Here is a 14,976-nt window from a genome sequence, read left to right as displayed (position 1 = left end):
TTTTTATATTTTTTCCTTCGTCTTCCTATAGAGGAACGTTTCTTTCTAGGCTTGTCTGAATTGCTGTAAATAAATTACTCTTTATTTATAAAGCTAAATAAATTATGTTTTATTTACAATTGATATTTGTTCAGACTTAAAACTCATTCATTGAGGTGTTAAATATATATAAAATAGTACAATTTTAATATGATGGATGGTTCTCAGCTTAATCATACATATATAGAGATACAAGAAGATGTGGTATGAGTGCCAATGAGACAACTCTCCATCCAAGTCACAATTTGTAAAAGTAAACCATATACATTGTTCCTTTAAACACAACTTACAAATAAAAATTTAAAGAAAGGTACAATTTATTAGTCACAGCACTACTTAAAACATAAACAGATAAAAAAAAAAAATATTAAAGAAAATGGAGACACATTTGTCATTTGACACATATTTTAAACCAGACTACAAAGACTCCAATACGTTGAATCATAATTTAGCAAAACTTTAAGCATGGGACCAGATAGTCAAAATAATTATGACGTCTTGGAAGGCTATTACATTTATATACAAAATATATATATTAGCCCTGAATAGCCTTTAAAAAGTCTGAATATTTTGGACTTGGGGTCAGATTGGTTTGTAAAATGATTTAAAAAAACATGATGAACAAGAAAAATAGAATAGAGTAGTGGTTAAGAAGGGAATGCAGGAACTTGTTCATGAGGAAAAAGAAACACCAGGTACAATTTCATAAATTATCCAGGTTTAGAAACAATGTTATTGGGGCCACATTGAATATCTATATGGCTATGCATGTTTCCAAGAAACTGTCCTGTTTGAATGATGTTTTCTTTGTTTGTCAATGCATTTTCAGTCCCCTATTCAATATGCCTATATTTTGGAGGAATAGCTGTGAAAGAGCCTTTTTTGTAGTTCAGATTGTGGAACCATTTGTACATATTTTCAAGAAGTTAAATGCTAATGCCCTTTGAAGACCATTAATAAGCGACAAAAACCCTGATTTTACTACAAATATTGCACACATAAATAGGAGTAGCCAATTTCATAGGAGCAGTATAATTTATTTGAGTCCTGCATGTGGTTTCCGGTTGTAATGAAAAGGAGATTATTATTCCACTTTTCACTTTAGAAAGTGACAATAAAAATAGGTCATTCCAACCTGTAATCAATAAATGTGATTTAACAACAAACAGAACTCGTGTATCTCATTTCAATCAAAAGTTAAAAAAAAATTTGGTAATTTTTTTTTTCCCACAGTGTCCCCATGCTGTAATCAAGCGGAAAATTTTCAACCTTTAATTGACATTTTTTTTACATTTAAGGCGGGATTTGGTGATTAATAACAACTGTCAAAGATCGGAATATATTTTATCATAACAGTAATCATGTTTACATAAAGGATTATCTTTGTAAATAGCTATAAAAACAACTTACAGAAATTATTCAAGCAAGTACTCTGTCAGTATCACTGTCAAAACAATATGGCGTATCGTCAAGTCTCACGCGCGTTTTAACGACTGTGATCTTGAGTATAACTACACTGAACAGCGTAACGGTTTCCAGTCCCGTTAGTATAATAGTCCCAGATGAAACCGAGTGTGGTAGGCGGAGGCAATTATCGACTTCCGTAAGTTCTGGTCAATGGTTTCGGAAACATGCCGCTGATAGCGTCATTTTCCAAAAAACTTGGTTGCACAAAGGCAAGTTTTTTAATAAACAATGCAAGGTTTTAACTAGCACCTCTGTACAATTTTTTATATATTATAGACAAAAGACAATAGACAATATTTATTTGCACAAACACATTTACATTAAATGGTTATGGCATACAGTAAAGAACAATTGAAACAATAAACTGACAATAATTAAATTAAAGTGACATATGTGTGTATTGACAGTTAAACAATTATTAATGTCCATGAACAAAAAAGGATACATATCAAAAAATAACAAGAATGTGTCCATTGTACACGGATGGCCCACTCGCACTATCATTTTCTATGTTCAGTGGACCGTGAAATTGGGGTCAAAACTCTAATTTGGCATTGAAATTAGAAAGATCCTATCATAGGGAACATGTGTACTAAGTTTCAAGTTGATTGGACTTCAACTTCAGCAAAAACTACCTTGACCAAAAACTTTAAACCTGAAGCGGGACAGACGGACGGACAGACGAAAGATAGAATGGACGCACAGACCGAAAAACATAATGCCCCTAGGTGGGGCATAAAAATTATACAGATGTTCTCAATAAAAGACAATCATTAATATATTTTGTTGTGATTTTTATAATGACTGGCAAACTGCTATCAAAAAGTGTGGTCATATGCCTCAGTGTTATAGGTTGCACTTTGTAAATACAGCTATTTCTCAAACCACACCTCTTTTGGGGAGATATATAATATTCATAGATATGTTAATTTGTTAACGTACTGGTTCCCATTTACGATCTCTGTGTTTCATTTCATTGAGACATCACTTGGGAATGTAACCAGTATAGAAAAACATGGTAGCGCCTAAATTTTAATTCTTAGGTCCAAAAATGGAGGTAAGGGTAGTATAGAATTTTAGTATAAGTTTAAACTCTTAGAAGTTCCGGGCATATAAATGTTGAAAATATGCCGCACAGCCCTATATTTTGACCTTTGAATAAAATAGTAGTGCATATAAACTTTCCGTTCTAGGATATTATTTTTCACGAAACTTCATAGTAAAAGTGTCACAGTTTTAGCCGCAAAGGGAGTTCCTATGGGAAATTGCATTGTCTATATTTACAGAATTGCAACCTATATAGGGTTAAAAATTAGAACATACAGAATTTCACAAAATCTTGTTTATCTCAGAGATTTTGAAGAATTTAACTCAAATATGAAGTTTTATAAATATTTCATGAAGATTGAGAAAATCCTGGGCCTAAACTATGATGAGTCAGCATAAATTCACAGTTTACAGTATGCATTGTTTACTTAAAGCCCTGAATTAAAAATAAATTCATAATATATGCCTATTTGTAATTTAAATTGTTTAGAAGTGCTTATATTTACTCTTCGCAGTCATTGCAACTCATTGATCCTTCTTAAATATTTTAGATGGGGTGTTTTTGTCCTGTTGATAACCCAAAAGTAAGCCGTAACACCTAAATGTGCTTTTTTGTGACTGCGGCATAAAAAGTACTAACTAGAATTACAAAAAAGACCTCAATAAAACTTACAATAGTGTGTTCTATCCTAAATATGTACCAAATATTCAACATTGCTAGAAACAGGGAAAAAATTTAGGAAATGTGAGGCCCCAGGGGCAAAAAACAGAGAAAAATGCCTCCCCCTGGGTCATAAAACAGATAATTTAACTTTTAAATGCTATGATTTTATTATTTTAAAGGTCTTTTGTAAAAAAAACAATAACTGTGCTAGGAAGTTATGCAAAAATCAGATGTAAGCAGTCATTTCTATCAAACTTTTAGTGAATTTATGCACCAGACTGATATCTTCATAAATACAACTTTTGCAAATATGGCTTTGTTTAAACACTTCTAGTTCATATATTAACTAACTTATGTTAGATATATGGTATGGGATGATACTGTTGTAACATGAATTCTAAACTGACCATTTGAGGCAGAAATTGTGAACTTTCATTGACAAATAGGCATACAGTAAGATGTGGACTGGAGACACAGGCAGGATTGGATACTTTGTATAATCTTGAATGTTGGAATGATTAACTACTAAACATTACATCTATAGTATTTCAAAATGCTTTCAATTTGTTATCAGAATAGTTTCAAATAGGTTTTAGACAGTTCATGTCAGAAAACATGCACATATGGTAAGCTGGCAATAATTAAAGTCTTGTTTTCAAATTCTTTAAAAAATTGAAACAGGGGTAGGGGTATAAAATGTACTGTAAAAGGAAACTTAGAGTATATGCAGTGATTTCTTTAAGGCTATAATTCTGATAAATAAGTATTGGTGTGAGAAAAAGTGTTTTTAGAGAGTTTTCTATTTGAATAAATGTTTGTATAGGTTGCACTTTGTAAATACAGCTGTTTCTCAAACCACGCCTCTTTTGGGGAGATATATAATATTCATAGATATGTTAATTTGTTAACGTACTAGTTCCCATTGATGATCTCTGTGTTTCATTTCATAGAGACATCACTTGGGAATGTAACCAGTATAGAAAAACATGGTAGCGCCTAAATTTTAATTCTTAGGAGGTCCAAAAATGGAGGTAAGGGTAGTATAGAATTTTAGTATAAGTTTAAACTCTTAGAAGTTCCGGGCATATAAATGTTGAAAATATGCCGCACAGCCCTATATTTTGACCTTTGAATAAAATAGTAGTGCATATAAACTTTCCGTTCTAGGATATTATTTTTCACGAAACTTCATAGTAAAAGTGTCACAGTTTTAGCCGCAAAGGGAGTTCCTATGGGAAATTGCATTGTCTATATTTACAGAATTGCAACCTATATAGGGTTAAAAATTAGAACATACAGAATTTCACAAAATCTTGTTTATCTCAGAGATTTTGAAGAATTTAACTCAAATATGAAGTTTTATAAATATTTCATGAAGATTGAGAAAATCCTGGGCCTAAACTATGATGAGTCAGCATAAATTCACAGTTTACAGTATGCATTGTTTACTTAAAGCCCTGAATTAAAAATAAATTCATAATATATGCCTATTTGTAATTTAAATTGTTTAGAAGTGCTTATATTTACTCTTCGCAGTCATTGCAACTCATTGATCCTTCTTAAATATTTTAGATGGGGTGTTTTTGTCCTGTCGATAACCCAAAAGTAAGCCGTAACACCTAAATGTGCTTTTTTGTGACTGCGGCATAAAAAGTACAAACTAGAATTACAAAAAGACCTCAATAAAACTTACAATAGTGTGTTCTATCCTAAATATGTACCAAATATTCCATACACTACAAACCAGTAAAAGTCTGAAATGGCCTATATCTGTACTCGACTGTACTGATTTTTACTCGACCAGTCTGAATTGGTCTGAATTTTACTCGACATTACTCGACCCCAGTCTTAACCATACTCGACTGTACTGATTTGTACTTGAACCTTATCTTTGCCATTGAAAATAGTCTGAACTATTACTCGACCAGTCTGAAACAGTCTTAACCCATTCTCGACCTATTTTTTTCAGTCTAAACCATACTCGACCAAAGGTCTGAACAATACTCGACCAATCTGAACCATACTTGACCAAATTACCTCTACTTTTTCTAAATTTTAACTGTTAAAATAAATTTCTTTTTAATTGACATGACAACAGCCACAATAAAATAAAGATATATTATAAAAACAGATTTTTACATTCTTACATGATTCTCAGATTTATCAAATAAAGATAGTTAAATCAAATTATCTTATGTAATAATTTAAATATATTAATTTTAAAGTTTTAGAGTTTTGTTAAAAAAAGATTTTCTTTTACCTAAAAACCACACCTATACTGAGGGTAATTAAACCTTATTAAGGTGCTTCTTGTTTGGCATGTTTTTTTTTTTTAATTAATTTCCCTAATTCCTAAATAAAAACTACATAGATTTCATGGTTACATACAAAAAATGTACAATAGTTATATAATTATCTTTTTAATGAGGTAACAACAGCCAACAAAATCACTGAAACTGTTTTACCTTATTTTAGAAATATATCTATTATTATAATTTGGGATATATTATATACAATATATATCAAAAAGGGATAAAAATTAAAGAAATTAATAAAATTGTTCTTCTGATTAGTGGTGAAGTATAAAGTAATACCTCCTGCTTGGGGCAAACTCATGAAAAAGATCACACCTGGTCAGAGAGTATTAAATTCTAAATAACATTCATTCAAAATTGCAACATCCTGTGAAACTTAAATCAAAAAGGCCTTTATGAATTCACTAGATAAGTAATACACGAGTTTAAGAAAAATAGGGCTTCTTTTTACCTGTCAAACATACATGTACTGAGGTAATTAAACCTTATTAAAGTGCTTCTTGCATGCCATGTCTCTAATTTTGACAAAAATTATTTAAATTTAATTGAAATAAATTTTTACTGTAACTTTGGAACACATTTCCTTTTTTAAAAGTTTATCACAGGATTACTATGGAAGTTCTATTATCATGATTATATTAAATTCTTGGTTTAACAAAACAAAGGTGTCATTTTTTAAATTTATCAAGTTGCTTTATATGCTATTTTATATATATTTTAATAAAAAAAAATGTTCACTGCATTATTTACTAAACTCAACTGACACCATAAATCTATACTAGGCTTAAGTTAGTGATGTAAATTGTCCAGTAACCATAAATAATATCTGAAACATTCAAAAATTTTTGAATAACATTGAAAATATTAGTCACAATTCAGTTTTGAGATTATTTGATCAGCTTATTTTAATTTTATTTTAAAGGTGATATATATGTATGTATATAAGTGTTGATGAATATGGTGTTGAAGTTATATTATGTTTATTGTGAAATTTTGGTTTCAATGCTATATTGAACACATTTTTTAATTTCAAATTGTTGTTCAAATTTCTAGCCAGGGGAAATAGCTGTTGTTAAAAACAGTTCCTAAATTGATGAAATACAATAGATAAATACAAAAAATAGGTCTAGGTTGGTTAAAACTTGGTCAGGCCTCTACAATAACTTTTTTTTCAACTTGTCCAGTAGGACAAGTACATACCAAAATTTACTTGTCCGAATGAAATTGTAACTTGTCCAAAAAAAATCTTAATAATAACCTTTTTTGCATTTTAAGTTGATTCAAGGAACAAAATGAATTAAAACAATAGAACAGAATTTGATTTATATCTTTTGAAATACCATTCAAAAATATGAGCCGAATACAACTGAATCTAGTCATGTCACAGGACTTAGGTTCTAGTTCATCATGCCAAAGTCTCATCAGATTCTGCACATGAGGCACCGTCTGATAGGCCTGTCAATGTACACTCATTGGATTTGTATCCTGGTTTTTTAAGTTGAAAAAAGTTTATTTAAATGCAATCAATAAAAAAAAGAAGATGTCCCTCAGGTATGATTGCCAATGAGACAACTCTCTGCAAGAGACCAAATGACACAGAAATTAACAACTATAGGTCACCGTATTGCAAGTATTGTTTTTTTCTACATATGATCAAATATGATTTTGTGAATTTAATGGTAAATAATTTTTCATTTTTATTTAAAAAATGTTTTTGTTAAAAAAATTACCGGTATGGTATTTATTATAAAGCAACAGAATAAGGTAGGAAAAACAGGTACTGATTTGTCTTGGTCCCGAAATGTCTGCTGCGAAATGTCTCCTGCATTGCCAAACTGTTTATTAATCATGTCTATTAAATATGTCTCCTACGGTGCCAAACTGTCTATTAAACTTGGAGCAAATGTTTCTGAGCTGGTGACGAACTGTCTTGTAAAATTACCTTATCTACAAAGCGCATCCCTGATTGGGATCAGTAAGACTGGTTTCTGAGAATAGTATGCATTTTACCTGTTAAAAAGTACCTGACAAAGAACCAGTTTTAAATTATCCATGTCTTGTTTTCATCTTCTTTTCTTGTTTTTTGTTTATAATTACTTTGTTCATAAAAGTTGGATTAAATTTATTTTCTGCAGAATAATTTTATTTGTCCCATCGGACAAGCTTTATATATCTTTTACTTGTCCGACCCTTTTTCCCTCTGGTACCGGACAATCGGACAAGCGTTATTGTCGAGCCCTGTTGGTCGAGTATGGTTCAGACTAGGTCGAGTATGGTTCAGACTAGGTCGAGCATGGTTCAGACGTGTATAAAATGGTTAAGTACTGGTCGAGTACAAGTTCAGACTGTTAAGTATGGTTCAGACTACAGTCGAGTATTATCAAGTAAATTTCAGACCTATTCAGACTGGTCGAGTAAAAATCAGTACAGTCGAGTACAGATATAGGCCATTTCAGACTTTTACTGGTTTGTATTGATATTGCTAGAAACAGGGAAAAAATTTAGGAAATGTGAGGCCCCAGGGGCAAAAAACAGAGAAAAATGCCTCCCCCTGAGTCATAAAACAGATAATTTAACTTCTAAATGCTATGATTTTATTATTTTAAAGGTCTTTTGTAAAGAAAACAATAACTGTGCTAAGAAGTTATGCAAAAATCAGATGTAAGCAGTCATTTCTATCAAACTTTTAGTGAATTTATGCACCAGACTGATATCTTCATAAATACAACTTTTGCAAATATGGCTTTGTTTAAACACTTCTAGTTCATATATTAACTAACTTATGTTAGATATATGGTTAGGGATGATACTGTTGTAACATGAATTCTAAACTGACCATTTGAGGCAGAAATTGTGAACTTTCATTGACAAATAGGCATACAGTAAGATGTGGACTGGAGACACAGGCAGGATTGGATACTTTGTATAATCTTGAATGTTGGAATGATTAACTACTAAACATTACATTTATAGTATTTCAAAATGCTTTCAATTTGTTATCAGAATAGTTTCAAACAGGTTTTAGACAGTTCATGTCAGAAAACATGCACATAGGGTAAGCTGGCAATAATTAAAGTCTTGTTTTCAAATTCTTTAAAAAATTGAAACAGGGGTAGGGGTATAAAATGTACTGTAAAAGGAAACTTAGAGTATATGCAGTGATTTCTTTAAGGCTATAATTCTGATAAATAAGTATTGGTGTGAGAAAAAGTGTTTTTAGAGAGTTTTCTATTTGAATAAATGTTTGTATAGGTTGCACTTTGTAAATACAGCTGTTTCTCAAACCACGCCTCTTTTGGGGAGATATATGATATTCATAGATATGTTAATTTGTTAACGTACTGGTTCCCATTGATGATCTCTGTGTTTCATTTCATAGAGACATCACTTGGGAATGTAACCAGTATAGAAAAACATGGTAGCGCCTAAATTTTAATTCTTAGGAGGCCCAAAAATGGAGGTAAGGGTAGTATAGAATTTTAGTATAAGTTTAAACTCTTAGAAGTTCCGGGCATATAAATGTTGAAAATATGCCGCACAGCCTTATATTTTGACCTTTGAATAAAATAGTAGTGCATATAAACTTTCCGTTCTAGGATATTATTTTTCACGAAACTTCATAGTAAAAGTGTCATAGTTTTAGCCGCAAAGGGAGTTCCTATGGGAAATTGCATTGTCTATATTTACAGAATTGCAACCTATATAGGGTTAAAAATTAGAACATACAGAATTTCACAAAATCTTGTTTATCTCAAGAGATTTTGAAGAATTTAACTCAAATATGAAGTTTTATAAATATTTCATGAAGATTGAGAAAATCCTGGGCCTAAACTATGATGAGTCAGCATAAATTCACAGTTTACAGTATGCATTGTTTACTTAAAGCCCTGAATTAAAAATAAATTCATAATATATGCCTATTTGTAATTTAAATTGTTTAGAAGTGCTTATATTTACTCTTCGCAGTCATTGCAACTCATTGATCCTTCTTAAATATTTTAGATGGGGTGTTTTTGTCCTGTCGATAACCCAAAAGTAAGCCGTAACACCTAAATGTGCTTTTTTGTGACTGCGGCATAAAAAGTACAAACTAGAATTACAAAAAGACCTCAATAAAACTTACAATAGTGTGTTCTATCCTAAATATGTACCAAATATTCCATATTGCTAGAAACAGGGAAAAAATTTAGGAAATGTGAGGCCCCAGGGGCAAAAAACAGAGAAAAATGCCTCCCCCTGGGTCATAAAACAGATAATTTAACTTCTAAATGCTATGATTTTATTATTTTAAAGGTCTTTTGTAAAGAAAACAATAACTGTGCTAGGAAGTTATGCAAAAATCAGATGTAAGCAGTCATTTCTATCAAACTTTTAGTGAATTTATGCACCAGACTGATATCTTCATAAATACAACTTTTGCAAATATGGCTTTGTTTAAACACTTCTAGTTCATATATTAACTAACTTATGTTAGATATATGGTATGGGATGATACTGTTGTAACATGAATTCTAAACTGACCATTTGAGGCAGAAATTGTGAACTTTCATTGACAAATAGGCATACAGTAAGATGTGGACTGGAGACACAGGCAGGATTGGATACTTTGTATAATCTTGAATGTTGGAATGATTAACTACTAAACATTACATTTATAGTATTTCAAAATGCTTTCAATTTGTTATCAGAATAGTTTCAAACAGGTTTTAGACAGTTCATGTCAGAAAACATGCACATAGGGTAAGCTGGCAATAATTAAAGTCTTGTTTTCAAATTCTTTAAAAAATTGAAACAGGGGTAGGGGTATAAAATGTACTGTAAAAGGAAACTTAGAGTATATGCAGTGATTTCTTTAAGGCTATAATTCTGATAAATAAGTATTGGTGTGAGAAAAAGTGTTTTTAGAGAGTTTTCTATTTGAATAAATGTTTGTATAGGTTGCACTTTGTAAATACAGCTGTTTCTCAAACCACGCCTCTTTTGGGGAGATATATGATATTCATTGATATGTTAATTTGTTAACGTACTGGTTCCCATTTATGATCTCTGTGTTTCATTTCATAGAGACATCACTTGGGAATGTAACCAGTATAGAAAAACATGGTAGCGCCTAAATTTTAATTCTTAGGAGGTCCAAAAATGGAGGTAAGGGTAGTATAGAATTTTAGTATAAGTTTAAACTCTTAGAAGTTCCGGGCATATAAATGTTGAAAATATGCCGCACAGCCCTATATTTTGACCTTTGAATAAAATAGTAGTGCATATAAACTTTCCGTTCTAGGATATTATTTTTCACGAAACTTCATAGTAAAAGTGTCACAGTTTTAGCCGCAAAGGGAGTTCCTATGGGAAATTGCATCGTCTATATTTACAGAATTGCAACCTAGAAAGGGTTAAAAATTAGAACATACAGAATTTCACAAAATCTTGTTTATCTCAGAGATTTTGAAGAATTTAACTCAAATATGAAGTTTTATAAATATTTCATGAAGATTGAGAAAATCCTGGGCCTAAACTATGATGAGTCAGCATAAATTCACAGTTTACAGTATGCATTGTTTACTTAAAGCCCTGAATTAAAAATAAATTCATAATATATGCCTATTTGTAATTTAAATTGTTTAGAAGTGCTTATATTTACTCTTCGCAGTCATTGCAACTCATTGATCCTTCTTAAATATTTTAGATGGGGTGTTTTTGTCCTGTCGATAACCCAAAAGTAAGCCGTAACACCTAAATGTGCTTTTTTTTGACTGCGGCATAAAAAGTACAAACTAGAATTACAATAAAATGCTCCGCAGGGCGCAGCTTGATACGACCGCAGAGGTCGAACCCTGAACAGTTGGGGCAAGTATGGACACAATATTCAAGCTTGATACAGCTCTGAATTTGGATTGTGATTAAATATTTGACACAGCATAGGTTTCTGACACAGAATGAATGTGGTCTAAGAACTTAAAAATTTTAAATTGGACATTCACCTATTATGGTCCAATATCCAAAATCTAAATACATGGTTAGATTCAGCATATCAAAGAACCCCAAGAATTCAAAAATAAAACCCCATTGAAATTGATCAAGAAATAAGCAATTTATATGAAGTATCTTCTTTTGCACAATACTGTGCAATTGAATATTTCTTGCTATTGCGCAATACTGTACAATTGACAATTTCTTGCTATTGCGCAATATTGTGCTATTGGATATTTCTTGCTATTGAGCAATACTGTGCAATTGAAGATTTCTTGTTATTGCGCAATACTGTGCAATTGAAGATTTCTTGCTATTGTGCAATACTGTGCAATTGAAAATTTCTTGCTATTGCACAATACTTATATAATAATTTACACATCCTGTTTGGTGTGTATCTCCTACCATATCATTATTATTTGCTTTTAAATATTAATCAGAAATAACCAACTTAAAATGGAAAATTTTAAAAGAAAAAAAAAGAGGAAAAAAAGAAAAAAAAAGAAAAAAAAAAATCCCCCCCCCAAAATTTTTTGAACCCCCTTATGATTCATCACCCCCAAACTCAATCCCAGCCTTCCCTTTGTGGTATGGTACCTTGCAGTACAAATTCAGAGAGATCCATACACTTGAACACAAGTTATTGTCTGGAAACTAGAAAAATGCTTATTTTTGGCCCCTTTTTGGCCCCCAATTCCTAAACGTTTCGGGCAATTACCCCCAAACTCAATTCCAGCTTTCCCTTTGTGATATGGAACCTTGTAGTACAATTTCAGAAATATCCAAACACTTACACACAAGTTATTGTCATGAAACTAGAAAAATGCTTGTTTTTTGCCCCTTTTTTGGCCCCTAATTCCTAAAATTTTGAGGCAATTACCCCCAAAATCAATTACAGCCTTGCCTTTGTGATAAGGAACCTTGTGGTACAATGTCAGAGAGATCCATACACTTACACACAAGTTATTGTCTGGAAGTTACAAAAATGCTTATTTTTGGCCCCTTTTTGGCCCCTAATTCCTTAACTGTTGGTACCATAACCCCCAAAATCAATCCCAACCTTCCTTTCGTGGTATTGAACCTTATGGTAAAATTTCATGGAGATCCATTCACTTAAACTAAAGTTAGAGTGCGAAAACCAATGTGTCTTCGGACGACGCCAGACGACGACGACGACGACAACGACGCCAACGTCATACCAATATACGACCAAAAAATTTTTAATTTTTGCGGTCGTATAAAAAGACCTCAATAAAACTTACAATAGTGTGTTCTATCCTAAATATGTACCAAATATTCCATATTGCTAGAAACAGGGAAAAAATTTAGGAAATGTGAGGCCCCAGGGGCAAAAAACAGAGAAAAATGCCTCCCCCTGAGTCATAAAACAGATAATTTAACTTCTAAATGCTATGATTTTATTATTTTAAAGGTCTTTTGTAAAGAAAACAATAACTGTGCTAGGAAGTTATGCAAAAATCAGATGTAAGCAGTCATTTCTATCAAACTTTTAGTGAATTTATGCACCAGACTGATATCTTCATAAATACAACTTTTGCAAATATGGCTTTGTTTAAACACTTCTTGTTCATATATTAACTAACTTATCTTAGATATATGGTTAGGGATGATACTGTTGTAACATGAATTCTAAACTGACCATTTGAGGCAGAAATTGTGAACTTTCATTGACAAATAGGCATACAGTAAGATGTGGACTGGAGACACAGGCAGGATTGGATACTTTGTATAATCTTGAATGTTGGAATGATTAACTACTAAACATAACATTTATAGTATTTCAAAATGCTTTCAATTTGTTATCAGAATAGTTTCAAATAGGTTTTAGACAGTTCATGTCAGAAAACATGCACATAGGGTAAGCTGGCAATAATTAGTCTTGTTTTCAAATTCTTTAAAAAATTGAAACAGGGGTAGGGGTATAAAATGTACTGTAAAAGGAAACTTAGGAGTATATGCAGTGATTTCTTTAAGGCTATAATTCTGATAAATAAGTATTGTTGTGAGAAAAAGTGTTTTTAGAGAGTTTTCTATTTGAATAAATGTTTGTATAGGTTGCACTTTGTAAATACAGCTGTTTCTCAAACCACACCTCTTTTGGGGAGATATATAATATTCATAGATATGTTAATTTGTTAACGTACTGGTTCCCATTTATGATCTCTGTGTTTCATTTCATAGAGACATCACTTGGGAATGTAACCAGTATAGAAAAACATGGTAGCGCCTAAATTTTAATTCTTAGGAGGTCCAAAAATGGAGGTAAGGGTAGTATAGAATTTTAGTAAAAGTTTAAACTCTTAGAAGTTCCGGGCATATAAATGTTGAAAATATGCCGCACAGCCCTATATTTTGACCTTTGAATAAAATAGTAGTGCATATAAACTTTCCGTTCTAGGATATTATTTTTCACGAAACTTTATAGTAAAAGTGTCACAGTTTTAGCCGCAAAGGGAGTTCCTATGGGAAATTGCATTGTCTATATTTACAGAATTGCAACCTATATAGGGTTAAAAATTAGAACATACAGAATTTCACAAAATCTTGTTTATCTCAGAGATTTTGAAGAATTTAACTCAAATATGAAGTTTTATCAATATTTCATGAAGATTGAGAAAATCCTGGACCTAAACTATGATGAGTCAGCATAAATTCACAGTTTACAGTATGCATTGTTTACTTAAAGCCCTGAATTAAAAATAAATTCATAATATATGCCTATTTGTAATTTAAATTGTTTAGAAGTGCTTATATTTACTCTTCGCAGTCATTGCAACTCATTGATCCTTCTTAAATATTTTAGATGGGGTGTTTTTGTCCTGTCGATAACCCAAAAGTAAGCCGTAACACCTAAATGTGCTTTTTTGTGACTGCGGCATAAAAAGTACAAACTAGAATTACAAAAAGACCTCAATAAAACTTACAATAGTGTGTTCTATCCTAAATATGTACCAAATATTCCATATTGCTAGAAACAGGGAAAAAATTTAGGAAATGTGAGGCCCCAGGGGCAAAAAACAGAGAAAAATGCCTCCCCCTGGGTCATAAAACAGATAATTTAACTTCTAAATGCTATGATTTTATTATTTTAAAGGTCTTTTGTAAAGAAAACAATAACTGTGCTAGGAAGTTATGCAAAAATCAGATGTAAGCAGTCATTTCTATCAAACTTTTAGTGAATTTATGCACCAGACTGATATCTTCATAAATACAACTTTTGCAAATATGGCTTTGTTTAAACACTTCTAGTTCATATATTAACTAACTTATGTTAGATATATGGTTAGGGATGATACTGTTGTAACATGAATTCTAAACTGACCATTTGAGGCAGAAATTGTGAACTTTCATTGACAAATAGGCATACAGTAAGATGTGGACTGGAGACACAGGCAGGATTGGATACTTTGTATAATCTTGAATGTTGGAATGATTAACTACTAAACATTACAT

General features: G+C 31.6%; 1 long non-coding RNA gene across 2 annotated transcripts in view; it reads right to left on the bottom strand.

The window, feature by feature from the left end:
• The window catches only part of LOC127701717 (uncharacterized), a 99,960-nt gene extending 87,217 nt beyond the window's left edge, over window positions 1-12,743 (bottom strand). For both annotated transcript variants that reach the window (XR_007982154.1, XR_007982155.1), the window contains exon 1: window positions 12,584-12,743. This is a non-coding gene — a long non-coding RNA (uncharacterized LOC127701717). The remainder of the gene's footprint in view (window positions 1-12,583) is intronic.
• Window positions 12,744-14,976: the final 2,233 nt, after the last annotated feature.

This window comes from Mytilus californianus, unplaced genomic scaffold, assembly GCF_021869535.1.
Source record: "Mytilus californianus isolate M0D057914Y unplaced genomic scaffold, xbMytCali1.0.p SCAF_5, whole genome shotgun sequence".
NCBI classification, from domain to species: Eukaryota; Metazoa; Mollusca; class Bivalvia; order Mytilida; family Mytilidae; genus Mytilus; species Mytilus californianus.
Note: the sequence above shows the minus strand (reverse complement) of the source record. Positions and strands in the feature narration are given on the sequence as shown.